Raw genomic sequence first — 27,321 nt, 5'->3', positions numbered from 1 at the left:
GCGCTGGACAAAACAGTTCGCTACTGCTACTTAGTAATAGCGTTTTTAAATAAACCGCGCTGCTGCTACTACTTTAGCAGTAGCGCGTTCTGCGAAACCGCTCTGCTGCTATACTTGTACTGGGCGCAGATGGCTAGCCTCACTTAGCAGTAGTGCGTACCAGTGACCAGCACTACTCTACGGCCCATAGCAGTAGCCTGTTTCTTTGAAACGTGCTACTACTTACTTACCTTATCCTACTTAGCAGTAGCGCGTACCACTGGGCCCGTAGCAGTAGCGCGTTTCTCAGAAACGCGCTATTACTTACTTACCTTATCTTGGAGCGGTTCACCCTAGACACTCACTCCCTCTCATCCGCTCTCGCCCGCGCCGAACCCGTACGTGGTCCGCCGCCGCCGCCGCGCTGCTCCTCGCCCAGGTACTCCCTCCTCCCTCCAGCCTGCTCCTCCGGCCGCCCTCCTCCCACCGCCCCTCTCCCTCCTCCTCCAGCCGCCCCCTCCCTCCTCCTCCTCCTCCGGCCGCCCCTCCCCCCCACCCTCGCCCCCTCCCTCCTCCTCCCCCTCCTTCGGCCGTCCCCTCCCCTCCCCCCGCCCCCCTCCCTCCTCCAATCCCACTGGCCTCCCCCTCCTCCTCTCTCCTCCTCCTCCCTTCCCCTTCTCCCTACTTTGTATAATGTAGTTTTGTTTACTATTTTTAGTAAGTGTTTAAAATAATTAGTAAGTAAATTAATAAACTAGTTGAACTAGTTTAGTTTTAGTAAGAACTAGTTGAATTAATAGAACTAATGTATTTTAGTAAGAAAATTAATATAACTAGTTGAACTAGTTTATTTCTATTTATAGTAAGTTTATATTTAGAAAGAACTATTTGAATTAATAGAACTAGTTGAACATGTCAAATTTGTTATTTTTTTTAGTTTAAGCAATTATTCCCGCATCGATGTCGTTCGCTAGGGTTTTATTTATAGGGCTTTTGTTTTTGCAGAAATCAAGGAGCCCCTCCATCATCGCCGCCGTCGTCCCCGTCACCGACCCCCTCCGACCACAAGGTGAGACCAACCAAATCTCCATGTCAATATGAGTCTGTAACGCCCCCTATTTGATCATACACTAATCATACATGCAAACGTGTACGATCAAGATCAGGGACTCATGGGAAGATATCACAACACAACTCTACAAATAAAATAAGTCATACAAGCATCATATTACAAGCCAGGGGCCTCGAGGGCTCGAATACAAGAGCTCAATCATAGAAGAGTCAGCGGGTGCAACAATATCTGAGTACAGACATAAGTTAAACAAGTTTGCCTTAAGAAGGCTAGCACAAACTGGGATACAGATCGAAAGAGGCGTAGGCCTCCTGCTTGGGATCCTCCTAAACTACTCCTGGTCATCGTCAGCGGCCTGCACGTAATAGTAGGCACCTCCAGTGTAGAAGGAGTCATCGTCGACAGTGGCGTCTGGCTCCTGGGCTCCAACGTCTGGTCGCAGCAATCGGGTCAAGTGTACGCATCTAACTTACTGGCTCAGTTAGACGTTACTATTTATTAAGCTGTGGAGATTGGCTGACGGATTGAACCAGATGGGTGCCTGACGGGGGAAACTCCAGCCAGCAGGTCGAAGTCTGATACTTGCGACCCTCTCTCCTACTTTGGGCTACGGAGCGTGGCGGCACATATCAGGGTATGGTGCATGCAGAGACGCATGGTACGCTGTGTACACACAGTTTTTCCTGATGAACGAAACCGCGCTGCCATCATGATCCTTGCCATCGGTTATCTCCTGGATAATCGGATAATTCAGTCCGACAAAGAGAGAGCGTGTACCAAGGATACTTACCAGCCTCCAGTCAAAAATTGCTGAAGTCACAAAGAACCTGGGATCCTACTCAAAGACCTTGGAGTGACTGTGATTATATTCTGCGAAACAACACGTCCGGTACGTGCGAACGATCATCAATCTTTCACCGTCGTCTGATCGAGCCAGGAACCACCTGCAACTGCGATGCCGTTTTCTTTGAAAAGTTCTGGGATTAGGAAGGGTAGGGACACCAGGCGGCCTACAACATCATATCAAGTTGGAGTCAAATAAAAAAGGACTCTTGATTTAGTCAGTCTTAAGAACATGTTATGAGCATGAATATTTTGGAGCAAATGTTGACAGTAATATAAGCAAGCCATCATGATATCATAGGAAAGTAACATACTGCTGTAACAGCCGTTTGTAGCGATCACTGGAGTAGGCCAGCAATACGTGCAGCCATAGAAGGAGTCGACAGCGTAAATGAAGCCCTTGTGTTCAATGGCATCAGAGAACCATGGAGGATGTATGATCCTGCGATGGACGTGCAGATTTATCCACTTACCGCAGTGACCTGTCAGATAGGCGAGACCGTGGTTGAAGAACGCAATTAGCCTAAAGTCTTTATAATTCACAGATCTTGTGGGCACTTGGCAGATTACAACCTTGAGCAAATCAAACTTGGTATCATGTTGGCTATTGTAAGTTTCCGAGTATTCTGGGCCGCGGTACCAAAGCAGTGCAATGTTAATCGAAGGAAGGGGGATCAATCGCCGGGTGTAGACCTCCGCGAGCATCCAGCTGCCGCGACCGTCAATCAGCACCATCCAAGACGTGTTCATGCCAACCCAGTACATACCGTTAATGTAGTTGAGGCTGATGGGGATCGGATTGCAGTCAAGGGGGTTGATGCTCGCCACCCTACGATCGTTATGCTGCGTGAAACGCTGTTTCTGAAGATCAGGCGGCATCAACAAGCAAGGAGCTGGCTTAAAAAGCTACGGCTTGAGGGCTTTGAGTAAACGGTACAGCCCCGATGAGCACGCGGCGAGCGGCATGGTACTGATATTGTCCACACGTGAAACAATGAGCTTGATTACCTCTGTGGGGAGCGAATTCTAGCCACTCTTTTGGCGGACGCTGCTCGGTTCTGCCATTGTTAGTGCTTGGGTTTCGGACGAGGGGGGAGGCGCCTTAGCGGGGATGGAAGATTAGACGAGATTATGTGCGGACAAAGATAGAGAAGCGAATATGTGCTGCGCGAACTGGACAGGTGATGATGACTACAGCATGCCGCTTGACTTACGAGACACATACCAGCAACGTAGGGTCATGTCGATGCCAGACAACTTGCTTGAGTGATCACAGTACTGGTACTCCCTACAGTGCTATGCCCTAATTTGCTTGAGTATAGTAGTAGAGTAGGACTCTGCTCTACTACTATCACCAGAGGAGTAGTATATTCTAATCTAAACTAGTTACAAACTTCAATGCCCGAGTGTGGAACGACTACGAACTGTGCTCAAAGACCGTGTCTACGTGGTGTTTGGACATGGGCGACAACCTCAATGCCAACGGTGCTGCTCCCGTTGCACCGTATGTGTTTCTGTCCTTCCTGTTCGAAATCCTGGTAGAATTCATGTTTCTACTCTGTATCCTACTACTATGCTAGTCCACATGATTAGTTTCATCTCTGTTATAGCTGTCATGCTTTATTTTGTGCTTATTCGGATTAAATCTCGTAGTAACTTGCTCATATATTCAACTGGCGCAATTTCCCCACAGCCACTCCCCTTTCATGGACGGCCTGGTCGATGCCTCCAAGGAGCCCTTCGTCCACTTCTATGAGTGCCCGATGTCGTTTTGTGGCTCGCCGGCGGACATGGTGCATCACCTCACGGATGCGTGCAGTGGTCACTGCTGGCCCTTGGCGGAGAACATCAAGTACGAGAAGTGCTACCCGTTCACCATGCCGGAGTCGATGGAGGATCACCGCCGCCTGCTAGTCTCGGAGGAGGACGGCAGCGTCTTCCTCTTGATCGTGGGCACCGGCGAGGCCCGCACAAGCCGCCGCCCCGTCTCTGTATTGTGCATCAGGGGCGACGCTGCTGACGCTGACACTGACACGAGGCCGATGTACGGGTGCGTGGTCAGTGTTACTACCCCTCCGGGTCGCGTGGGCGGCGACACTGGCCTCATCGAACGGACTTGGACTCTGGGGAGCTGGGACTATCTCGCCAATGTGGACTTGGAAAACCCATGGCATCCTTTACCCGCCGACTTGGTGCATGGGGACTCCAAGGAGGTTCACCTGGACATACGCATTATCAATTTAAATGTTGATCATTAGTCCTCGCTCAATGTAATCCGCTATCTAAGCATGTGGAGACTTCCATGCAGGATCTTGCTCTATTGGAGTATCGCGCATGAATAAAAGTGTATCCGTTTATGGTTTAGTCTAGAATCTTCCATTTATGAATTTTTACTATAGTACTGGTGAATGACTTACGATGAACCATTTCTTACATCTCCTCTGCCCGCTTGCAAGTCATCCTGATTTAATCCCCCCGTCTAGGTGTATAAGGGCATGGTTAATATTACTTAATAGTATAGCCAACTGTTGACTATAAGAAAGTGCCATGTCATCTGTAGCCAACATGTATAACAATCGATACTCAAAAACTAATTCTTAAAGATCATTTGTTGCAAAGCACAATAAGTGTTATTTCTTCACAAGTTTTGGATGCAGGTTGAACAGTTGAACGCTTTTGTTTGCAAAAGATACCTTTTTATCTATTTCACCCGGATGTTTGTGAGCTCTAGAGATGAAATAATATCCAAAGAAACCTATCGATACCCGTTACACATGACATGACCCCCACGTCCTTTGTCAAAATAAGCAACTCCCCGATCAATGCATTTCACTCTTCGGTTGAACGCACGGGCACCTTACTACTATAGATTAGTATGACCAAAAATTGAACTAACATTATATATAGTACGATAAATGCTAATGCATGTCACATAAAATTATATCATTCAAAACTATGTTCAAATATGAATCCAACGATATAGTTTTTGTTGACATGAACTAACATTTTGTCAGTTAAATCTTCAGTCAAATTCAATGGGGGACTAATAAACCACGACCGATGTAGTACAAGTGTAGAGGGCGGCGCTGCACGGGAGTCTCACCTCTCACAAAACTCAACCACTCCCAGTAATAAGTGGCCTCGTAAAATAAACGGACAAGCAACCATCACATCCCTCCATCTTTTTTGCATTTCATCTCTCTGCATTTACTTTCTCCGGTTCATCTCGCACACTCGATCCCTTGCTACTACTCCTAGGGCCAGTTCTTTTGGCGGCTTCCCCAGCTTTTCCCACAAGACTATTCACAGTGGAGAGTAACAATTAGGCGCCTCACTCATTTATTTGGGCTTCTAAACTACTACTCCGTCCTGGTTTATTCCTCACCATTCTAATTTGTGCTAAATTTTGACGAACATTTAACTGGTTTATTCCACACCATTGTAATCCCTCCATCTAGGTGTGTAAGTCATCTTATGAAAACCAAATAATCCCAAAACACTTAGGCGCGGTGCATTAACTTCTACCTCGTTTCTTGTTTCTTGACATATCAACCAATAAGAGATAAAGAGTGTGCATGCTTTTAATGACTTGAGATATCAAACACGACATGCAGTGGTTAGTTCATTGCATGCAATACTATTAATTAGCAACTAAACATTAACGTTTCTTCTTTTCTCCTCCTCTTTGGTCACGGTGCACAGCCTAAGATGACTTACTCACCTAGACGGATGGAGTAGTGCATGTGACATGCACTAACATTTCATTAGTTAAATTTATGATCAAAATTTGACACAGATTACAATGGGGACCAATAAACCAGGACGGAGGTAGTAGTTATGGGATTACTAATCTAGAAGCCTAAAAGAACTAGCCCCTGGTACTCCTACTAGTAGTAGTACTCAAGTTGGAATTCCAATTGCACGGCACAACTTGTTAGGCAAAAAATTCGATACAGGGTGTAGGAAGCGGTTTGGGAATTTGCATGCCTTTCCAACCAGTGAGATACTCCGCACAAAGTATGACAGAGAAATAACCACAGAGAACGAAGCTAAAAGTAAACAATCAAACAAGCATTTTTGCATTTGTTTTGCATTGAATCGTTTCACAAGCTTGACTAGTGCTGTTTTTCTACTTTTACAAAAACCGCATCGTAATGTTAAAACGTGCATTTGCACGTACATAAGTAATAGTAGTACTCCCTCCGTCTAGGTGTATAAGTCTTCCCTCCTTCTTGGTCATGGTGCACAACCAAAGATGACTTATTGACCTGGACGGAGGGAGTAGCACAGTCTGCACGCATACATCGAGAGAGACGTGTAGTGCGATAGTATATAGTAAAGTTTGTGCTATATGCACGTACTTGCCAAATGCGTACAAATACACAAGGTTTCCAAACTTTCCCTTTTACATACTTAATTAAGGACGCTAAAATTTCCTGAATGTTCAGGATTTATCATTTGCATCCCAAAACTAATGAGATCGCCTTACGAAAAAAAATTATACTCCTCCTAAAAGCCACGGCGCTCGCAGGAGCGCTTGCAGCGCGCCACGAGTGCCCTAGTGCGCGGCCGTTTCCAAGCGCGCTGATACATCGCCTCTTCCTCAGCCTCGCAACTCGCGAGGTGCTGATTGGCGGCTTGCCGGCGGGCGAGCGCGATCTCACCGGTGTGGTGATCCGGCGCCAACAGGTACTCCTCCTCGCTGGAATCGTGCACCCGATCCACATACCGCCAACCGTAGATGAGGCGCTTGGGCCCGACTGCACTCAGGGCGTCGGCACGGGTGTCCTCCGCCACCCTCACGGCCCTCGCACGAGCCTTCTGCCAAAGAGCCAATTGCCTGACTCTCTCGGACGCGACATAGGGCGCCTAGGCAGCTTGTTCCGCGGTGCGCTTCTCTTCCTCGGCCTTCTTCTCCGCCTCTATTTTGGCGCGCTTTGTTGGAGGCAAAGCCTCCCACAAGGCAACATCCATTTCTTTCCAAAGCTCCTCAAGGCTGGGGGGCTCGGCGGGCGGCGCGGCGTTCTCCTTGTAGCGGGGAGCCGACACGTCCTCCGAAGCGCGTGCTAGCGAGATTGGGAACGCCGACGCGTCCACCTCGACGCGTCACGGCGAGGAGCGGAACGCCAACGCATCCTCCTCGACTAGTGGCGGCAAGGAACGGAACGGCGACATGTCGCGTCGCGACGAGGAACGGAACGGCGACGCGTCGCGTAGCGGCGAGGAGCGGAACACCGACGCGTCCACCTCGACTAGTGGTGGCGAGGAACGGAACGGCGATGCGTGACCGTCCGCGCGATGCAGCGAGTGGCTCCTAGGGCTTGGGAGGGGCGATGCCATGGTGGTCGACGTGAGAGTGAGGGGGAGGAGATAGCGATGAACGTGAACATGAGGGGGAGGAGATAGCGATGTCGTCGGAGGCGCAGTATTTATAGCGAGCAATGGCACACCTACGTAAGATATGGACTGAGCTGCACTGACTTAACTGCAGGTCCAGTTGCGTCACTGACATGTGGGCCAGACCCCTGTTGGGCCCATATGTCAGTGACCCAATGCACCTGCAGTTAAGTAACGGCTACGTGGGCATATTTGTTGGAGGAAATTACGGGGGAGCGAAGGGGTGGAAATATTGCTGGCCACAACAGATTGGACGAGCGTGGGGGGAGGAGAGTCATGCATGCAGATTTTTTCACACGGGGTGGAGTGGTGGGACCGCCGGAGGGAGAAGGAGAGTTTGGTAGGCATATTGTTTCCACACATGGAGAGGAAAAGATTTGGAGACGAACAGGCTTCCTTCAGGTATGGGGAACGGTGCATAATAAGTCATCTTGCATGCCGGGCTAGGTATAGTCTCAAGTCATTAAAAACATACATGCCCCACACATGTTCATATTTCAAGGTGCACTAAATTATTGCATGCGATGATTAAGGCTGGCCATAATGGTGGTATCTTAGCTGGTATCATGCACACGAGTATAGCAAACATGTTGATGTGGCAAAGAATTAAAGAAGAGAGGGGGGGTTAGAGTAACTAGTGTTCATGCATGCATTGGTAAACACATTCTTTTGTGAAGAATGACAGCACTAGTTGAGTACTTTTGCAGACTTCAAAAACTATTCCACTGCCTCTACTATCTTGCTAAGAGTAGGTGAAATTTTTGAATCTAGCCCTTTAAACTAGAAGGGAGGTAGTGGTACTCTAATAGCTAACCTTGTTGTGATGAAAAGATAGGACATGGCCCGCACCTAGATGGAGGAACTAGTCTGCATTGTGCATTTAAGTTTTGTCTGAAGTCAATGTACCTCTACTTTCACCAGACTTATAGAAAAATGTGTCAACTTTCACAATGTCAAATCAATATTTTTACACTCATTATAAAACATAGTTCTTATACTCATTATAATCAGTATTGTAGATACTGATATTTTTAGTTTAAATTTGGTCATGGGATTTCATTGATGCCTGTCAAAGCGTGGAGGAAGCGGAGCTTAGGGCTTGCATTGTCGGTCTCTACATAGGTATTTCTCTTCATAATCCTATAATTTTAGAGACTGATTGCGCTTTTGTGGTAGCGTCTCTTGCATCGGGGGACTATGATAGGTCTGCTATGCGTGACCTGAAGATGAAAGCGTTGAGCATCTCGAAGTTGATCAACAATCTTCAATTCTCAAAGATTAGCCATTCGGCCAATAAGGTGGCACACTTAATCACTAAGTATAGCTTTGACAATAGATTAGATGGTATTCTTGTAAATAACGTACCGCCCTGTGTGGTGAATATTGTATCGAATGAGTGTACTCGTGTGGCTGGTTAATTAATATAATGTGGTGTTCAAAAAAGTATAAATTTGTTCAAACACTTTGCAAACGGTTGACGGCAGTAAAAAGGACCAGAGGGAGTATCAGGAATGCAGAGTAGGCAAAAAAAATTGCTTGTCTAAAAAAAGGCAAAAAAATTGCTCATTTATAGCCAGTCGAAGTCTCACAGGGCGCGACCGCGTGAGGGAGGCGAAGGTCGTGGGAGGCGCGATGTTTGACGCAATTAAGTGAAGTTACATCCATGCGCCAGCATGGCGTGCAAACAGGCAGAAGCTATACCGTCAGGCCTACGATATGGGTCTAGTAGACATGACATCTAGTGGGTCCCGCATAGTTCTTGAGAACTCTTTGGGGGCTTGCAGCCGTTTATCCACCGGGCAAGCCAACAACCCCATGCCGTTCGCACACCCTACTCGTCCCTGTCTTCTAACTTACAACAGTTCGCTCCCAGTCGTCCCGTCCTTTCACATTAGTTCGCTCCCAATTATTTTTGCGGGGTACAATAGTTCAACTTCTCCTAACCCTCCTCCAAAATCCATGGCCTCCCAAATCTCCATGGTCGCCGCTGAGTACCAGGTTAGAGCCATCACCGGCGATCAGTTCATCGTCATCTACACACGTGGATCCGAGACGGTGAAAGCATGGCTTGCTCGCTTCCTACGCATGTTCAACAGTTCAATGGATGAGTGGGTTGCTGGGCTAGATGTTGAGTACACCACAGTCTTGGGACGAGAGAAGGATCTAAAGGATGAAGAGAGGAAGAAGCCCGCTGAGGGAGTCCTGGATTAGGGGGTATCCGGACAGCCGGACTATATCCTTTGGCCGGATTGTTGGACTATGAAGATACAAGATTGAAGACTTCGTCCCGTGTCTGGATGGGACTCACCTTGGCGTGGAAGGCAAGCTTGGCAGTACGGATATGTAGATCACCTTCTGGTAACCGACTCTGTGTAACCCTAGCCCCCTCCGGTGTCTATATAAACCGAAGGGTTTAGTCTGTAGGACCAAGAACAACAACAATCATACCATAGGCTAGCTTCTAGGGTTTAGCCTCTTCGATCTCGTGGTAGATCAACTCTTGTAATACTCATATCATCAAGATCAATCAAGAAGGAGTATGGTTTTACCTCCATCGAGAGGGCCCGAACCTGGGTAAAAACATCGTGTCCCCCGTCTCCTGTTACCATCCACCTAGACGCACAATTTGGGACCCCCTACCCGAGATCCGCCGGTTTTGACACCGACATTGGTGCTTTCATTGAGATTTCCTCTGTGTCGTCATCGTTAGGCTGGATGGCTCCTTTAATCATAGATAGCGATGCAGTCCAGTGTAAGACTTTTCTCCTCGGACAGATCTTTGTATCCGGCGGTTCCGCACTGCGGGCCAACTCGCTTGGCCATCTGGAGCAGATCGAGAGTTATGCCCCTGGCCACCAGGTCAAGTTTGGAAGCTTAAACTACACGGCCGACATCTGCGGAGACTTGATCTTCGACGGATTCGAGCCCCTGCCGAGTGCGCCGCACGGTCACGATGAGCATGATTTAGCTCTACCATCGGACAGTGTTCAGGAGACCGCACCGGCAACCACTCTGACCCTCAATTCGGAGCCAATTGCGCCATCCATGGACGGGTGGATAGACCCCGCCACGGAGGCCGCATTATGGCGATCGAGCCGAGTATCGACCTTACCCTTCACGGGAGTCGTGACACCGAATTGCCGGGTTCTTCCCCGGCCACGGACTCTGAACCGCCTGCGCCCGTGCCTATCGAATCCAACTGGGCGCCGATCATGGAGTTCACCTCCGTGGATATCCTTGAGCACTCGCCCTTCGGAGACATACTGAACTCATTAAGGTCTCTCTCCTTGTCAGGAGAGTCCTGGCCGAACTATGGCCGACCAGATCGGGATGCGGACGACGAAGAAATTCACCGCCCGCCCACCACCCACTTAGTAGTCACTGTCAACGATTTGACCGACATGCTCACCTTTGACTCCGAAGACATCGACGGTATGGACGACGATGTAGGAGACGAACAGGAGCCACTGCCCATAGGGCACTGGATGCCCACTTCATCATATGATGTATACATGGTGGTCCCACCCAAAGAAAGCGACGACGAGGAATGGAAGGACGCAGTGAAGGATCGTTCCCTCGAGAAGCAGTCAAAGCGGCGGTGTAAGCGCCGCTCCAAATCCCGCCTCGGCAGAAACATCGATCATATAGACCCAGCGATAGAGCAGGGTGAGCCAGCGGATGACAAACACGAAATTGAACCACCGTCCGACCACGGCAACACAGAGAATCAAACCGAACAACCCGACTCCAGCGAAGATAACAGTCTGGATGACATCACACCGGACAGGCACCCGGAGCAACAGAATACCCATCAAAGGCTTGTTGCCACCGCGAGGAGTCTAAAAAAGCATAAGCAAAGGCTCAGGGCTGCACAAGACACTCATAATTAGATGGAGTGAAGTACTCAATACTGTAGCAAAGTACGGTGGTAGTCGCCACACAAAGAGCTACCCCAAGCGAATGCTGCTACCTGAATTCGATGATGAGGCCTTAGATCCCCCACAATCAAAAAACAAAACAGCCATCCAGTCGGATAGACGACCTCGTGGCCAACATAGAGCGGCAAACGACGCCGCACACAAGCCAGTACGCGATCCACGTGAGGGCTCGCATAAAAAGGACGGCGCAACCAGATCCATCTACGGGCCAAGCAAGCGCGCTCCAGCACGCAATGCAACACAACAAAAATCGGAACACCATGGTACACCCAAATATAGGGGTGCCGCACACCCCCTATGTTTCACCGATGTGGTGTTGGACCATGAATTTCCAGAGGGATTCAAACCCGTAAACATAGAGGCGTACGACGGAACGACAGACCTTGGGGTCTGGATTGACGACTCCATCCTCCATATCCACATGGCTCGAGGAGACGATCTCCACGCCATCAAGTACTTACCCCTCAAGCTCAAAGGGCCAGCTCGGCACTGGCTTAAAAGCCTCCCCGAAAACTCCATTGGAAGCTGGGAGGAGCTCGAAGACGCTTTTCGGGAAAATTTTCAAGGGACCTATGTCCGACCACCGGATGCATACGATTTAAGTCATATAACTCAACAGCCCGGAGAGTCAGCCCGATACCTTTGGAACATGTTTCTCACTAAAAAGAACCAAATAGTCGACTGTCCGGACGCCGAAGCCTTAGCAGCTTTCAAGCATAGCGTTCGAGACGAATGGCTTGCCAGACACCTCGGCCAAGAAAAGCCGAGAACAATGGCAGCATTAACAAGCCTCATGACCCGCTTTTGCGCAGGCGAGGACAGCTAGTTAGCCCGATGCAGCACCAGCGACCCAAGTACATCCGAAGTTAGGGACGGAAACGGGAAGCCACGACGCAGCAAAAACAAGCGCCGGAATAAAGAAGACAACCCGAAGAGCAAGGCGGTAAACGCCGAATTCAGAAGCTCTCGGCCAGTTCAACAAAAGCTGCCCTCCAAAGGCAACAGAGACGAACTGTCCAGCCTGAACAAGATTCTGGACAAACTATGTCAGATCCACAGCACCCCCGATAAACCTGCAAATCATACCCATAGAGAATGTTGGGTCTTCAAGCAGTCCGGCAAACTCAATGCCAAACACAAGGGGCAAGATACACTAAGCAAAGACGAGGATGAGCCTCGCAAGCAAAGCACTGGGGAACAGAAGAAATTCCCACCAGAAGTCAAAATAGTAAACGTGTTACACGTGATGAAGGGGAGAAACAAAGCGACACTCCTGGAGACACATGCCCCAGGGCCTATCACTGCGGAGTAATGCCACTGGTCATCCAAACCGATCACCTTTGACCATCGGGATTACTCGGCAAGTATCTGGCATGCAGGATGGGCTGCCTCGGTGTTAGACCTGATAATTAACGGATACCACTTCACACGAGTCCTGATGGACGACGACAGTAGTTTAAACCTGATATATCAGGACACAGTCCGCAAAATGGGGATAGACCCAAAAAAATCAGCCATAGCAATACTACCTTTAAAGGAGTAACGCCAGGCCGAGAAGCCCATTGTACGGGCTCCCTGCTACTAGAGGTTATATTCGGCTTTCCCGATAACTTCCGCAGCGAAAAGTTAACCTTCCACATCGCTCCGTTCCAAAGTGGCTATCAAGCACTACTCGGACGCGAAACTTTCGCTCGCTTTAATGCAATACCGCATTACACTTCTCTCATGCTTAAGATGCCCAGTCCACGTGACATCATTACAGTAAATGGAAATATTGAGCGCTCCTTGCGCGCGGAAGGCCGTGCGGCTGCCTTGGCAGCCCCATAATAGCTGTCCTCACCAACTAGAGCATCTGACAGGTCGTTAAGACCACGGACACGGTTAGACGAGTCCGGTGTAGCTTTGTATAATTGATATAGGTTTGATGGTTATACCCCTACAACAATACAAGGGGCTCAATGCGTGTGAACAAGTGACAATTAGGCTCAACTTTACTCATCTGGAACTATACATGGTTTATTTAGTATAACCTACCTTTTGCACGACAACTTTTCAACTAAGTTCCTCCCTTTTTCAGATGACCATCGTGCTACACCCGTCCAGGATACGGCACAACGGGGACATAGGCGCAGACATGCAACATGGACCCGTTCCAAGGATTCTTTTTAGATTAAGACCCTGCGTAAACCTTTTTTACTGTCTCTTGTTGATACACATCCCTCGGATTCTCAGTACAACTGAGAAGGATGCTGACGTATTGGCATGTGGCCACGTCAGAATATTGCACATACCTAGACACCAGGGGCTTATTACAAAGGGCACTGTTTAGCCTGGTTTACATGATAAAGACTGAATACCTTAGGGAGTGTTCGGCGTCGCGAGTTTGGCCTTATATGCATCAGCTCCGAATCATGTCTTTGGTCAAATGTTGGGTTTGCCCGGCTCCTGTGTTTTGCTGCCTTACGTTCCGCTCTATCGGCTAGGGCGGCACCAGGAGAACTACTGCGATTGTGCCCTGGTTCATCCGGACGAGCACCTCAGTAGAGAAAGCCGCAAACTGACTGTCATGATATAGCGTGAGACTGGTCAACGACTCGATGACCTAGTGGAATCTTCGTGATTCCTCCGCCTTAACGAAGGGCCGTTTCCCGGCCAGTCATGTACGCGCCCCGAATTCGGATGAGCGCGGAGCCAACAGGGGCTATATAGTAGCCCCACTACCAAACTCCTCTGGCTAAGTGAAAGTGTTAAAGCATTATAGTCCGATTGCCTAGTTCGCTGCGCTATCACCTCCTTAATGGACCAAGACGTTGGATCAAGTGTGAACATGCGTCTTCTGCGAGCACCCCCGCATTATATGCGTGGGGGCTGAAGCCGACGACTGCCATCTTTCATGTTATATACATATATACATAAACGGCCGCGCAGGAGGCATCATAATACTTTCGGGCAAAAGTATAAAAACAACCTTGATAAACTCAATGAAACATTGTTTTTCAATGGGAATACATGTCATTAGAACATAATATTCTTCGAGCACTGCGCTTCTATCGAATGAGCGCCCTCAAGAACTTCTCGAAAGTAGTGCTCGATAGGTACTTGACTCTCGTCCGAATCTTGGGCTGCAATGGCGGTGGCCTCCATCTCCACCCAGTATGTCTTCACACGGGCAAGGGCCATCCGCGCACCCTCTACGCATGCCGACCTCTTCATCGCGTTGATGTGTGGCACCGCACCAAGGAACTGCTGCACCAAACTAAAATAACTGTTCGGCTTTGGCCTTTTCGGCCACAGATGATCCACAACAGACCTCATGGTGAGTCCGGACAATCTATTAAGCTCGGCCCATTCGGCCAACCGATTAGTCAATTGAAGCGGACGCTCTGGAACGTTAAATTGTGACCAGAACAACTTTTCCACTTCACGATCTTTTTGATCTCCGAAGTATTCGGCCGCATCGGCAGCACTCGGCGCTAAGTCCAGATATGCGTCCGCAGAACTCCACAGCCGGTCCAAAGGGGCGTACCAAGGATCTCCAAACTTCATTCGCAGCATAAAGGGCTTCCCAGCCGCGATATCCCCGGCTTGACGCAGCTCCTCCTTCATCGCTCTCATTGCAGAGCAGGTGTCTTTGGTCGTCATCGTGGCCTTCTCCAGGTCTGTCCTCTTCGCTCGATCTTCCTTTTCAAGAAGCTCGTAACGGTCAGTGGCGTTCTTCAATTCTGCAGCCATCCTGGCTATTTCCTCCTTGCTTTGGGAGTGAGCAGCCTGTTCGGCTTTCAGCTCCTCGATTGCCTTTAGGGCAGCCGCATCGCTTTGCCTGGCTTGTTCTTTGGCTCGGGCAAGTTCTGACCGAAGGTTCTCCACGACCGCAGCTTCATCTGCATTCACACACATGTTATAGATACTGGCATCATGCTCCTCTTCCCATGTGTCACCGGAGGAATCACATAGCCTATGCCTCGTCAAGCCGCTTGTTGACAAGTACGATGTCGGCGTCTGCCACGTCAAGCTGCCGCTTTAGCTCGGCAAACTCATCAGCCTGGCTGGCCACCGGACCCTCCGCCACCTGCATATTTAGGCGGTGCGATTATTCCTGGGACTATGATCCTCTGTGCGCTATCGTCTTCGACAGCATCCAGAGTCTCAGGGGCTACTATCTACATAGGGCACATCTAAAAATGTGCGGTACTGTCAAAAATGTACATCATTTCGCGTACCTCAAAACCCGTCAGTAGACTCATAAAGGCTTCATGCAACCCGCTTTCGGCGGACGAAATCCTTTCAATCACCGTACCCATCAACGTGCGGTGCTCTTCTGTGATAGCCGCTTGCTCTAGCAGATCCCTCAGTATGTCTGACCGTACACCAGATGGTGCCGGACTCTCTCGATTGCCCTCTTCAAGAGCCGGATACTGAGGACTTCGGGTGGCCATAGGATTACCTTTTGGCCTTTCCGGATAAGGAGAAACCCGCCGCGATGACACCTCGGGGTCGCCCGCCTCTTGAGGCGGTATGGCAGGGGGGAGGCATTTCGCTCTCCATCATCTCTGGAAGAAGATCCCCTGAAGACGAGCTCTACTGAGAAGGGCTAAGATCCGAACTGCAAGATAAATGCTTCGGTTATTTTCCTCAGAGGTAAGGCGAGATATTTTCATTATTAAGTACCTTTTTACTTACAGCTCAGTGGAGGGCTGATCCCTTTGAGGGCATAGTGCGGCCGGGGTATCCCCCAGGGCAGGACCCTCCCGTGAAGATTTCTTCCCCTGTTTGGAGATCGTGGTCTCCGGGTCCTCAGAGGCGTTCCTCTTCCTTCCCCGGGGATAGGAAGTTTCAGTTCCTCCTCCCCGGTTAACCTCCTTCGTGGAGGCGCTAGCCTCCTTGTCCCCCCCCTTTATTTTCTCTTGAGGGCGCTTGATAAGGCGCGATCTCCAGCATCCTGGTTAGCACGGGATTTGGTGATGTCTCAGGGAGGGGGGCCGGACACCTGATCAACTTTGCCTTCGCTATCCAATCCTGGTCAAAGAGCGGCTTTTCTAGGGCGACGTTGCGATAAACAAACGGACAGTGTGTTCAGATGCGGGGCTACTTACTTGGGTATCTGGGCGATTGCAGCTCAGACCTGCATCCTCAGTGATGTCCGGACACATTATTTGTGGTCCGAAGAACAATTTGTACATTCCTCGGGTGTCATACCAAGGAAATGTTGAATAGCTCGCGGTCCTTCTGGGTTGAATTCCCACATGCGAAGGGGCCGGCATTTGCAAGGCTGGACTCGACGAACTAGCATAACTTGCACTACCATAACCAGACTGAAATCTCTCTCAAAGAGATCTCGGATACGGCTTTGTAGTATTGGCACGTCCTTGGCTGGACCCCAGCTCAGCCCCCTGCTGATCCATGACATCAGTTGTGGTGGGGGGCCTGAGCGAAAGGTGGGGGCAGCTACCCACTTGGCACTTCGGGGAGCTGTGATGTAGAACCACTCCCGCTGCCACAATTCGGACACCTTTGGGAAGCTACCCTCAGGCCATTGAGTGTCAGCAATTTTTCTTATAATTAAAGCGCCTCTGCACGCTGTGTGCCGCCCCTCGATCATCTTCGGCTTCACATCGAAGGTCTGGAGCCACAGGCCGAAGTGAGGGGTAATGCGGAGGAAGGCCTCACATACGACAATGAATGAAGAAATGTGAAGAAGGGAATCCGGGGCCAGATCGTGAAAATGTAGCCCATAATAGAACATAAGACCCCTAACAAAGGGATCCAGAGCGAGGCCTAGTCCTCGGAGGAAGTGGGAGACGAACACGATGCAAAATTTCGGCAGTCAGATATATGGCCCCTCTCAACCTCTTGATGTCCTCCTCCGTGACAGAGGAAGGCATCCACCGACCTTGAAGGTTGGATACGGACATAGTTGAAGGTCCGAAGCACCTGACCTGAGTTCTGGGTGTTAGAACTCGAGGCGGGGATGGAATTGATTGAGCATGAGAGGGAAAAAAGAAAAAGCCTTGTCCCCTTTATAAAGAGGGTGAATATCAGGCATCCTCCTCGTGGCCGTTTGGGACTTGCCTAAGATCTAGGAGTCCTACCAATAGGCACAGTTGGGTTACCCATGTCCGTATTGATGAGAATCCCGTAACAAAGGGGACACGATCTCTGCTTCGACAAGACGTGCCAAGGAAACCGCCTCGCGGAACACGCTGAGATTGGTTATGAAAAACGATTCGAATAAAGACCTGGCTGTGGTGTGATGTCACACTACGAGGTACGTCAGCAAATTAGATTTATGGAAATATTATTCTCTCTACGGTGGTATGTGGAACTTGTTTTGCAGAGCCGGACACGATCCTCGTGTTCAAAATCTTCTATGATGTATTCGGAGGAGGAATCCGCCTTGCAATGCCGAAGACAATCTGCGCGCCGAACTCATCGTCATTGAAGCCTGGTTCAGGGGCTACTGAGGGAGTCCTGGATTAGGTGGTATTCGGACAACCGGACTATATCCTTTGGCCAGACTGTTGGACTATGATGATACAAGATTGAAGACTTCGTCTTGTGTCCGGATGGGACTCTCCTTGGTGTGGAAGGCAAGCTTGGCAGTACGGATATGTAGATCTCCTTCCATGCAACCGACTTTGTGTAACCCTAGCCCCCTTCGGTGTCTATATAAACCAGAGGGTTTTGTCCGTAGGACCAAGAACAACAACAATCATACCATAGGCTAGCTTCTACGGTTTAGCCACTTCGATCTCGTGGTAGATCAACTCTTGTAATACTCATATCATCAAGATCAATCAAGCAGGAGTAGGGTTTAACCTCCATCGAGAGGGCCCGAACCTGGGTAAAAACATCATGTCCCTCGTCTCCTGTTACCATCCGCCTAGACGCACAGTTCGGGACCCCCTACCCGAGATCCGCCGGTTTTGACACCGACACCCGCCGTGATCCAGGTTTGCGTACATAACGTTTGCTTGGTCTACCACATATGCCATGCCGACGTTGAGTGCCAGGATTTTAAGAACTTCCTCAAGGACACAAGAGTGAAATTCGTTACTATAGGCTTTAAGAACGACAGGGATGTCCTGCATCGGATAGTTCTCGTTGTAGGCCAGCCTTTCGATCTCCAGAAGGCAATCCTGGTGTCCTCCTCTCAACCTTCAATGCTGACCCTGGCAGCAGCCATGATTGATCCTTCGTACGCTAAACTGAAGAAACCTCATCACGAGTTTCATCATGCATGGGAGTAAAAGACATTAGATGAATATCACATCCTGTACGCAGCAATGGATGCCTACCTTTGTTTAAATATCTAAAAAGGTTGGATGAAGAAGCAGAGCCCAGTGTCCGGTTCAAGCAAAGAAGTGTCGGCGAAGAGGAAGAGGAAGAGGGATGAGGATGAAGTCGAGGACGTGGGCTCGGACTCCAAGTAGGTGGCAGTGCCGTCGCTCATGCTGGTTCTACTACAGTGTCAAGTGGACTAGTTGCTTAGTTTATTTTCAATGGGGTGTTGTGCTGAGGCCCCAGCAGAACTATGTTTATGTTCTTTCTCGTTATTTGAACTCTTTAGTATGTACAGTAGTACTAGTACTATGCCTTACTACCGTTCTTCTTGCAGTTGGTACTACTGCTCGTATCTTCGTGTTCCTATTGTACTTAATACGTTTGTACTAGTAGTATAATTTGGGTCAGTCGATTTGTGAAATAAGTTCGACGGAGCGAAGGAAGAAGACGGCAGAAGAGGTGGAAGAATCCCTTCTAGCCATCCATGTTGCATCAAATGGCTCACATGAGTCGACTGACCCAAATTGCTCCTTCAGATTGCAGGATCCACGTGGCATTCAAGGCCTCGAAGGTAGATTCCGCGTCCGCACCCGGTTTGCAGGCTCAACGCGAGCGCGACCGGCTTCCGCCGCGACAGCCACCATGCGCGCCTCCTCCGCGCGGGCGGAGACGACAATGACACGCTAGTTCCTCCTGGCCGGCATGCTGGACCACGCGCTCGTCCTCCTCTTCGTACGCTGCGTGCATAGACGCGGTTCCACCAGCTGCTAGCGTGCTTGGCAGCGCGGCGGCATCATGAGGAGGGACTGCAGACGACGTGAGCAGGCGAGCCTTCGGCTTCATGGCACAGGGATGGCGGCGACATAGCGGTGATGGGCGAGAAATTGTTGGCCAGAGCAGGCGGGCGCCGGCATGCGCAACGGCGGCGGCACATTGATGAGTGCGCGTGTCGGAGCTGACTTTAGTTTTATATATAAGGTTGGCCAAACTTAAAAGAAAACCGTACTAGTACACGTAAACATTAGACTTAGGCAGCGCTTTTATTAGTTAGTAGCACAGCCACGATACGGAAGCCTGTGCAAGCGCGTGAACCGCGGTCGCGCGGTCGATCGAACGGTGCGTCACCGTGTCGGGCTCGAAGGACATCGACTGAACCTTTTTGTGTGTGTGAAAACAATCCTCGAATATTACTCAACTTTTTTTTCCTGTGAAAGTTCTTGGTGCTGCAATATTTCCATATATTTGAATTTAGCTCCAGTTCGTGTTTATTTGGATTTGGACGTTTTAGGTGCGCCCTAATTTTTTTAATACTGATTTTGTGTGTGTAACTGAGAGAGAACGTGTGTATGTGTCCATATGTGTGTTGTGGCAGAAGGGCAATGTGGAGACGATGTGCGTGTGATACAGACATAGAGAGGTGTGAATGTGCAAATGATCATGCATGAGTGAGACATAGAAAGATGCCGATACGTTGTGTATACATGAGAGAACGGTCTTCTAGTTTACTTGTGTGTGTGTGTGAGAGAGAGAGGAGCATCCGTAACACAGCAACCATCTCTCTCGATTCGTCCGTCCCTCGCACGGTCGCATGCAACACATGCATCAACGCGCACATTTTGACACCCTCACCCGGCCCCTGCCCACCTGAAGGCCCGCACAATCTTTTCGTGAATACCCATTTCTCTCCTTAGGTTTGTTTTCTCTCAATATCTGACACACACACACAGCCACACACACACAGAGACAGACACACGAATCACAACACACACACACACACACACTCCCCGAGCACACAATTCATCCCCATCCAAGGTTATACGGCGACCACTCTCGCTTGTGCTTCTTTGCACCCCAACACACTACTAGGAAAAGGGCTATAGATGATATGACCACTAATGGCGCACCAGACATGTGGTGCGCCACTACTATATAGTAATGGCGCATCATGAGTTGGTGCGCCATTAGTAACAATTTTTTTATTTTTCCAAAAATACTAATGGCGCACCAGGGAAGAGTGCGCCATTACTATTTTTTTTTGCAAAACTACTATAATGGCGCACCTCAAGCCGACGACCCACCGCACCCTCCCCCGCTCCACCGCCGCCGACGACCCACCGCACCCTCCCCCGCTCCACCGCCGCCGCCATGACACCCCGCAACCTCCCCCGCTCCACCGCCGCCGACACCGACCCCCCGCATCCTCCCCCGCTCCACCGTCACAAATGAATGCAACTAAAAATCCAAATAAAACACAAATTTGATTATATTTTCAAATAACAAATTGGATGATATTTTCAAATAACAAATTTAATGAATGCAACAAAAAATAATAAAAAATTTGATGATATTTTTTTATATTCATAAATATTTTCAAATAACAAATTTGATGATATTCTTTAAAAAATTATTACTATTTTTATAAAAATTTATTACTCTTTCATATTCATATTCATTTTCTAAAAAATTATTAGATGCAACATTAAATAATAATAATAAAAATTTACTTATGGCGCACCGCTGGCTGGTGCGCCATTGCTATCTAAAAAAAAGATTACTTATGGCGCACCGCTCGGGGGTGCGCCATTGCTATAAAAAAACATACTAATGGTGCACCGCCAGGGGGTGCGCCATTAGTAATCTTCCCCCCTAGCTAATTCGCCCGGTCCCTTCGTCCCTCCCTCGCCAGATCCACTTCCCTCCCTCGCTCCACAACCGCTCCGACGACCCCCACGCCCCCCTCGCCGTCTCGGTCCTCGCCGCCGACGGCCTGCCGCCACGACTGCCAGCCCCCGGAGCACTAGGAGGAGGAGGCCCGCGTCCACCAGGAAAGGAGGCCCGAGCACTTCTTCTTCCTCCACTCGCCATCGCCACCGCTGCTCCCCATCTCGCCGTCGCCACCGCGGTGAGCTCCGCCCTCGCCCTCCTTCCCCCTCCCTCCGGGCTGCCCTGCTGCTCGCTGATCCCGCTCTCCTCTGCTACTAACTGCTGCTGCATTTCAGTGACTGAGGTTTTCTTCTAATTTAGTTAGTTAGTCTAATTAGTTAGTTTAGTTTAGGCACTAGTTTAGTTAGTTAGTCTAATTAGTTAGTTAGTTAGTTAGTCTAATTAGTTAGTTAGTTAATTAGTTAGTTTAGGCTCCTTGTTTACGGACTAGTTTAGTTAGTTAGTCTAATTAGTTATTTTAGTTTAGGCACTAGTTTTGTTGCCCTGTGTGTCCATTTCAGTGATTGAGATTTTCTTCTAGTTCCCAGGAGAAAAGAATTTGTAAATGCACAATTTACCTGATTAAATGGCATTCTCCTCTGCTCTGCTGCTTACCCAAATACATGTGCATGGGGTAGTGGTACCTTGAGCAGCGGAGTGTCAAAGGCTTCTTGTATTTTTCGGCTGTGTATTTCAACATATGCTCCTTTCCTTTAAACCTCCTCTGCTGCTTGCTAAAATAGTGATTAAGGAGTTATGTCAGTTTTGTTTTGTAACTAGAAGATCAAAGTGTGTTACTCACCTGGGATCTTAACTGTTAATTTTGTAATATTCCTTACATTGAAATCGAACATGATGGTGCTACTTGATATTTTTGGGACATGGCATCTCCCATGACTGAATCAGCAACAAGGGGAGTTGATTCCATTTCTTGGTTTCTGTAAGAATTTAATGGACCTAGACCTAGTTAAGTATAGGCTTGGGCTTGTGCTTGAATGCTACCGTAGTCCTAGCCATGTATTTTCAGAATTGAGCTAAATATTTGGGGGGTAGTATTTCTGATTTTAGAGCACCTTTGCTGGATGTATTTTACAGCAGTTGTTGGAATCAAAACAATGCTTGTGGGCTGTCCTGTTAAGTTGAGTGAGTCATTAGAGGGCAGATAGAGTCACCCACACCAATTAATGTTTATGAAGAAGAAGAGTAAACCTGCTGCTGCTGCTATGCCTGTATTTACTGCTGCTGCTGCTGCTGTACTTATGATGATGTTGTACTTGTGATGATGCTACTTGTGATCTTCTAAAATGACCCATTGGTGACTTCATTACGCGAGGATAATGATTTTGCAGGTACCCCGAGAGGCCCTTGAGTTTACTGGAATGTTGATTAACTTCTGTTCCAGCAAATTCGAGTACTCCATATGTCCTATTTTCAGCAAAGGTCATGCTGAAATTTTCCGTGAATTTTAGCATGACTTTGCTAAAAATAGGACATATGGGGTACTTGCGACTAATGCATGGGCCGGGGTATCTTAGTACTAAATTAAGTAGGATCAACTATCTCTTGTGTTATACATATAGAAGTGTGATATCAACTCATAGTTATTACTAATGTCAGTTGCTCGTCATCGATAAACCCTAATCTGGTAGGATGACCTACTAAAAAAGCGCATACCACATATTCTATTTGGATGGCCCTGCTAACCCTTGACCATAAATACTTGAGATGGATGTAGCAGGCTTAAAGAAAGAAATGTTTTTAGGCCAACTCCACTGGGCCTAGCTGTAAACGCACAAGTGTGCATGACTAACAATATTCTATTGTAAAGCTAAACAGGAAAGAGGAACCACTCATCCTAACTATTTTCTCTCAAAATTACCACTTCACATCTTACTACTGAAAATCTTAGACCATCTCCATTCACCAATAGCTCTAACCAGTTCGAAGGGCGTGTTTTCACCACATTGTGCATTATCTTACTGGACCCAACGCAAGAAATGATGTAGTTTTGAATTATGAACGTAGGATATGTCGTCATCAGACGATGAAAGTCTCCCGGGGGAGTGCGGCTGGTGCCACGACGATCAAGGTCTGTGCGACATGCCTCACCTGGACAATGATCGGCGCTTCCGCATTAAGCTCGAGGAGACCTTCGAAGTTGAAATGGTACACAACGACGACAAGTGTTATTTTCATAATTAAGCATGACTTCAACTATTTCAACGTGTAATTTTCATCTTTTACAACTCGAGTATAACTTATCCCATGCCATGCAAGACGCTATGTCTTGGAGAGGATGGATTTTGAAGACCATGAAATTTCTGAAACAAAGAAAATTCAACTAAGGACTCATCACGATGTTGATTTTGAAGTAAATCTGTATAATTCTGGGAGCGTAACCCATTTTGGTTGCAAAAATTGGGAAGCATTTTGCAAGATGTATGGTTTTGATGAGGGTATGCTTGTCACCATGGATCTTGGTGATCCTAAAATCGAGCAAGACAAGATGGATATTTGGGTCCTTATTGATACGCCTCCAATTCTACCGCTATGTGAGTTTCTCAAACATAGTTATTAGCTAATTTATATTATTTATTTCAAAATAGTTGACAGCTTATTTCCATTAACACCTTATTTTTATTGTTCAAAGAATGTGCGGGAGATGGTAGACAAAACCCACTACACCGATGGCTCCGAATTAACAACTTACAAGGAGAAAAATCATCTGGTCGGATTTTGTACTGACATTGAGAATTACAGTATCTACAATCAAACTCCTCAACATTATGGTCAATATGTACCACTAGTGCATGTGTTCAACTGCGGTAACTACCATGGAGACACCCTGGTAAGATTTTTTACTATTACGACATCCATGCATCTTTTGCATACTTCTAAAACTAGTACATCATTGCTAACTATGAAGTTATTACTATGTTTTTCAACAGATAATCCCAGAGAATTGTGTGCCTCATTTGATGTATCATAAAGGTAGTCTTAATGTTTTGAACATACAGCCAGGTCATCCTATGAATCTCAACTGTCCATACGTGATCTCTAAAAGAAGTGGAGACATGAAAATCAAAGGATGGAAAAAATGTATGGACAGTCGTAAGGAGGTTCTTGGAAGCAAAAGGAAGCGAAGCGCAAGAATTGGAGACAAGATGATCTCCATTCTCCATAATGGAGAGTCAGGGTCTATATTGTTTTATGCTATTTTACCTTAAATAGGGTATTAGGTCCTGCCTAATACTGATGATCATGTGCTAAGAACAATTAAGTAGGGTTGGTTCGATGACTATCAAGATGATGATCGTATGACTTGTTATTAATAACGAGTAGAAGTTGTATGATGATGATTAGTAGGACTTGTTAGGATTAGTATTACTTCCGACAAACTCGCTACTCGCGGTCTCGAGACTTGTAATGTTCTATCTTTGTTCGGTCTTTTGAATTCGGAGACTAATATGATGAATTGTATTCGGAGACTAATCTTCTATTGTATTCGATGAATCTGCTGTTGCTGTGTGGTGCTAGCTATATTCTGTCCAATAATATATTTTGTAACCTGTGAAAATATCAGAAAACAAAAAATATCCCTAGTATTCATACTAGTGGTGCACCACCACATAGTGCGCCATTAGTATGCCAGAGCACACTAATGGCGCATCATCCACCAGTGCGCCATTAGTATGCCAAAGCACATGGGTAAATATGGCCCCCCTGGGAGGCATACTAATGGCGCACCATGGGCTATACTAATGGCGCCATTAGTAAAAAAATACTAATGGCATGCTAGTAGTGGCGCACCTGTAGTGCGCCATTAGTTGGCAAAACAGGTGCGCCACTAGTAGGCCTTTTCCTAGTAGTGACATGCACAACACCTCAATCTTCAAAGAGGGCATCGAGCAGATCGAAGACGGTGACCACACCGCGCTAGAGAATACGAGCACTAGTGCAGAACCGGGCAATAGCACCGGTTCGTAAGGCCCTTTAGTGCCGGTTCGGTAACCGGCACTAAATTGTAGGCACTAAAGGCCCCCCTTTAGTACCGGTTCAGCACGAACCGGTGCTAAAGGGCAACCACGTGGCACGAGCCAGCTCCATGGGCGCGTAGGACATTAGTACCGGTTGGTAATACCAACCGGTACTAAATGTTTGGGTGTGTTTTGGTTTTATTTTTTATTTTTACTTTAATTTTGTGTTTTCAATTTAATTTAGTGATTGTTTTACATTATAATGAGTTGTTAAATCATTAGGTGAATGTACCGCAGATTATTTTGACTGGATGCGTGGATCCTTGCTAAGTCATCAAGTATATGTCATATCCATATTATATATACTTGATCACCTACTTAATTGATCGAGGTAATATGGATATGGCATATACTTGATCACTTAGCTAGAATCCATCCAGTTGAAACTAATATGCAATTTCTTTCATAAATGATATAATAACTCATCATCATCATCATCATCATATTAATTAATATAAAAACTCTTGCATCATATATATCATCACCAACGGTATTCATAGCAAAGTTATCATCTAGTTCAACATGGTAATGATATTATAAGCGTTCATAACACCACAAAAGCAAATCACTCTTTGAGATTAAGTTCAGGACGAAGAACACGGACATGAGAGGACAAGTACTAAGAGCATGAACTAGCTAATTAATCACTCCTGCTGCTCTCTCTCAGGTAAAATAGCATAGAACATGTATAGCTTTGCTGATTCATCATATTGGAGCATGCAGATGAACCTGTCTCCTAATAGTGGGTTGCGCTTCTGATTGCTGCCCCCTAGTACTTCTCTGTGATCATTCATGTCGGTGGGAACGACACCTATGGGATCACAAGAATCCCTACTACAGTTGCGGAGCGCGGGGTCGTGAGAAGAGCGGATCAAACAGACAGCACACGGTTCGTTTATCCAGGTTCGGGCCGCGAGGATGCGTAAAACCCTACTCCTGCTTTAGTGGATTGTATATCAGTGTTCTTGAGCTAGCTATGGGGCGTGAGGAGCTCCAAAAAGCCGAATCCTTCTCCTGGTTACCTCGGGCCTCCTTTTATAGGAAAAGGGGTAGCCACAGTGGCACACAGGAGGTGGAAAGGGAACAGTGATGCGAGGTTATCCCTCGCATTACATGACAAGGCGCATTTAATGCGTCTTGCCCAGGTGTCCTTGCTTTATCGGGGACGGGGGAGAGCCCTGTCTCGTCCGTCGCCGCTCCCTCTCGTGTTGACACGCGCCCTGGCCAGCGGCGTCCGCGGTGCCATGTAGGCAGGCAGGCAGCTGAGGTGGCGCAGTGGTAGGTCTCCACGAAGATCCGCATGCCGCCACGCAGGTGCCTGCCCAGCTGGTTGGGTCGGCAGCTGCATGCGAACGGCGGTGGAGGTTTGACTAGCGTGGGCCTGATGGTGGCCCTACGGGTGTTCTTGGCAAGGGCCTTGCCGAGGCCCCGACAAGGGTCTTGCCGTGGCGCCTGCTGTCATCCCCGGCAAGGCTCTTGCCGGGGGCCTTGTGGTCCTCCTTGGCTGGGATCCTGCCAAGGATCATCATCTTCTAAAGGGTGTATCCGATCTTGAATGCCTTCACAAAGATCTGCATGCCACCACGGGGATGTCTCCTGAATCCTTGCCCCATGGGGGCAGTGGACTCAAGGGTGACTCACTTCGTAGGTGTGGGGCAAGTTGCCACGGCAAGGGTCTTGCCGGGTTTGCTAAAACTGCCTCCCGGCAAGGATCTTTCCGGGGGGGGGGGGGGGGGGGTCCGCTTCGTCCCCTTTGCTCTTTGTGGTCTTGGTCTTGGCGTCGTTCTGCTTCTCCCGAGCTTCGGCCTTACCTTGGCTCACCTCCCTTGCCTTGCTCAGTGTGGTGGTTCCCGTAGCTCAGACTACCCGTGCACAGTTATAGGGGTACAAAAAGTGTACCCCTCTTTTTGTACACCGACAGGAGCCCCCGGGCCTGGGCCACACGTAAGCGCAATCGCATCATTGGGCTAGGCACAAAAACGGTGCGCGGGCAGGCGGGGCGGTTTTTACCGCGGAAGTCTCTTCGCGCGCTGCGCTTCCCATGCTTCCCGCGCGTGGCGCGGCGTGGGGA

The sequence above is a fragment of the Triticum urartu genome, chromosome 3A (assembly GCF_056163025.1).
Source record: "Triticum urartu cultivar PI428250 chromosome 3A, HENAU_Tu73, whole genome shotgun sequence".
Lineage (NCBI taxonomy): Eukaryota > Viridiplantae > Streptophyta > Magnoliopsida > Poales > Poaceae > Triticum > Triticum urartu.
The sequence above is the reverse complement of the archived record's forward strand: the minus strand, read 5'-3'. Positions refer to the sequence as shown.